Below are 4,137 nucleotides of genomic sequence, written 5' to 3' on the forward strand. Positions count from 1 at the left end.
ATATATAGGTTCAGGTTCATTTGAGACCATTCTAATTTTGTGAGACCGTGAGACCAAATCTAAAAATAATTTTAAAATGCAAAATAAATGGAAAAATCCAAAAATTCTTTTTTTAAATGTTATTTTCGGAACTTGAATTAACTAAAAAAAATATTAAAAAAATATAAAAAAAATAAAAAAAAATCCGTTTTTTTTTTGAAAAATACGTGAAATATTCTAAATAGAATATTTCACTGACATATTCTAAAAAATAATTTTAAAATGCAAAATAAATGGAAAAATCTAAAAAAAAGAATTTTAAATATTATTTTCGGAACTTGAATTAACTAAAAAAAATAAAAAAAAAATAAAAAAAATAAAAAAAAAATTCTATTTTTTTTTGAAAAATACGTGAAATATTCTAAATAGAATATTACACTGTACATATTCTAAAAATAATTTTAAAATGCAAAATAAATGGAAAAATCAAAAAATTCTTTTTTTAAATATTATTTTCGGAACATGAATTAACTAAAAAAAATAAAAAAAAAATAAAAAAAAATAAACAAATGCGTCTCACGGTCGCACAAAATATAAGTGGTCTCAAATGAACCTAACCCTATATATATATATATATATATATATATATATATATATATAGGGTTAGGTTATTTTGTTTTCACTATCTATTGTGTGCATGTATGACTGATTCTGGACCAATCATTTTAGTTATTTTAAGAAAGTAATTAATGCATATTACATATTGAAGATATAATAGGTATTAATTACATCTTCAGCATTTAATAAACATGAATTACTTTCTTAAAATAACTAAAATGATTGGTCCAGAATCAATCATACAGTCACACAATAGATAGTGAAAACATTTGAATCTAACTCTCTCTCTCTCTCTCTCTCTCTCTCTCTCTATATATATATATATATATATATATATATATATATATATATATATATATATATATATATATATATATATATATATATATATATATAGGGAAATGATCAAATGATAACACCTAAAAGGTTGAGAACGCGAGAACAAGTATATTCATTTGTGATTTTATGTATGCATTTGTGGAGAAACGATAAATTTTTACACACAATCAACATGAATATGATTTTTCTCTTCAATTGAAATTAAAAGCGTAAAAATTTATCATTTCTCCACAAATGAATATATTGAATCACAAATAAATATACTTTGTTCTCGCGTTCTCAACCTTTTTGGTGTTCTCATTTGATCATACTCCTATATATATATATATATATATATATATATATATATATATATATATATATATATATATATATATATATATATATATATATATATATATATATATATATATAGGGTTAAGATCGGTTGAGAACTCAAAGTTTCCCAAGAACCCGAGAACTAAAAGTGGAGCGTTGGATCAAAAGTAATTCGTTAAGGACATGATCGTCATCTTACCAATCTCATTTAATGTTTAATTTTTTTTGTGTTATTTAATATATTAATATAAATGTCTAAAAATTTACATCATAAATTAAATTTTCAGATTTTTTTTAAAACTAGTATTTTTCGTTTTTTTAAATGCAGATTTTTTAATTTTTTTTTATAGAAAACATGTATTTTTGAAAAAAAAATTGAAAAAAATATATTTTTTTTAAAGCTGCAATTTTTTTAAAGTGAACTGCATTTTTTTTTTTAAAAAAACTGCAATTTAAAAAAATGCATTTTTTAATAAAAAACTGCAAGTTTTTTTTAAAAAAGTTACATTTTTTCAAAAAAAAAAACTGCATATTTTAATAAAAAACTGCAAGTTTGTAAAAAAAAAGTTACATCTTTTTTCAAAAAAAAAACTACACTTAAAAAAAAATTTAGGTGCATATATGCATATTTTTTCAAATGCATATATTCATATATTTTATACTATAATATTCGTACGTAGATCATAAAAAAACTTATTTTATTTACCAATCTATAAACACAATATAATAAGTATTTTATTCGATACAAAAAAATATTAAAAACAAAAAAATGTACAAAATTTCAAAGCGTTTTTATGTCTTCGTGTCAATATTTCTATAATTTTCTTCAATTTATCATCTTCACCTCTTAAATATTCACTACAATTTCTTCCAAATCTACAAGAAAATTAAAAAAAAAAATTGATTGATGCAAAAACACTCACAAAATACATATGTGATTAACATATGAATCACAGACGATTCACGTATGAATTACATATGATGTATATGTGAATTACATGTGAATCTCATGTAATTCATATGTGAATTACATGCATATAACTCATATGTGAATTACATGTGAATCTCATGTAATTCATATGTGAATTACATGTGAATGACATGTAACTCATATGTGAATTACATGTGAATCTCATGTAATTTATATGTGAATTACATGTGAATGACATGTAACTCATATGTGAATTACATGTGAATCACATGTAATTCATATGTGAATTACATATGAATCACATGTAATTTATATGTGATTTACATGTGAATTACAAGTGATTTAAATGTGAATCACATTTAATTCATATGTGATTTCCATATAATTCATATGTGATTTACTTGTAATTCATATGTGAATTATATGTGATTTACATGTGAATTATATGTGATTTACATGTGAATCACATGTAATTCATATGTGATTTACATGTGATTTATATGTGAATCACATGATTAAAACTAGGTAATTTTGTGAATTTATATTGAAACTAGGGAAAAGCTTACTTTACAGGCCTGATTTGGTGTATCCAGTTTTTAGGTTCATGATTTGCAATGTATCCAGTTTGTGGCAATACACTCATTCCATGTGAATCTTCTGACATTGCCCTTGAAAACACATCAGATAAAAACACTAGTTATTTCGAGTTATTCAGATTCAATTTAAAAAGAGTTAGTACTTTAACAAATTTAAGTTCTTCACAATATCTCATAGAATAAAAAATTGCTACAAAACATACCCCACAAATAAAAATAATAATGAACAACAATTTGCTTCAAAGTTGACATAAAATCCACCATTCAACCTTGCCTCATGCTTCGGTGTGTAAACTTGTTGTACCACAACAACAAACATCTATACATATGAATTACAAATAAGGTGAATAAATAAATATGTTGATAATAATATTAGTAAACCAAGTTAAAATGAAACTTTATTGAGTAGGCTTATTAAGCATACACTTTTTTAAGAATAAATCTCATTAAATTATGTTTACATCAGTCACCTGATAAACCTATTAAATTACTTCCTTACATTTCAAGATACGAATCCATATACATTTTTCCACCTTTAGTTATATCATTTTAAAATATACAAAGAAGAATTATTAATAATCAAAATTAACCTCACAGAGCCACATGCGAAAAGTAAATCACGTTGAACATATCTCCAATTTCAAAAACTAAGGCCTTATAACTAGAGCAGATCGTAATATTGATTACTGAACATAATATTCACAAAATCGAAATAAAAGGAGATAAAAAAATGTTAAACTTATCTATAATTCCAGATCTAGATGAAATAGTGAAGGCGCGGAGGCAGTGGATACAAAATCGGCCGGAGAGGAGAGAATGATGACGAACCAGTTCAAAACAAACGAAATATACCGCTTATGTTGTAGCATCATCACCTTTGCCACTAATAGTTGTCGTCAATGTGAAAAACACGATGATCAGGACCATCGCAGCAACAACATCGATTAGCAATGACGGAATTTAGGTTACGTTAGAAAAAGTGAATGAGAGGGAGAAAAGAAGTTCATGGGGAGGAGGAGGGCAGATCATGCGTTTGACAGATAGAGAGAATGAATGAGGGATTTAATTTGGGGAAATAATTATCAATTATTTTATTCCAAAATTGTCCCCTGATTAACTTTTATTGGCATACCCCCGTCATATTTTTTTTCCAATTATTTACAAATATGTCACAAATCATCTTGACCTTCTATTATTTTGATCTAACGACTCTTGTTTGGTTCTCGGAAAACTATGAGTTCTCAAATGATCCTCTCTCTCTCTCTCTCTCTCTCTCTCTATATATATATATATATATATATATATATATATATATATATATATATATATATATATATATATATATGATTAGGTTAT

At 24.4% G+C, this 4,137-nt stretch overlaps 1 long non-coding RNA gene across 1 annotated transcript; it reads right to left on the reverse strand.

Moving 5' to 3' along the window:
* Window positions 1–1,931: 1,931 nt before the first annotated feature.
* On the reverse strand, window positions 1,932–3,831 carry LOC145071255 (uncharacterized). The gene is made up of 3 exons (XR_013690328.1): window positions 2,985–3,831; window positions 2,752–2,853; window positions 1,932–2,130 (listed from the first exon to the last, which is right to left on the reverse strand). It is a non-coding gene; the product is annotated as an uncharacterized LOC145071255 (long non-coding RNA).
* Window positions 3,832–4,137: the final 306 nt, after the last annotated feature.

This window comes from Lactuca serriola, chromosome 8 (genome assembly GCF_051521515.1).
Source record: "Lactuca serriola cultivar US96UC23 chromosome 8, Lser_US96UC23_V15, whole genome shotgun sequence".
Classification (NCBI taxonomy): domain Eukaryota; kingdom Viridiplantae; phylum Streptophyta; class Magnoliopsida; order Asterales; family Asteraceae; genus Lactuca; species Lactuca serriola.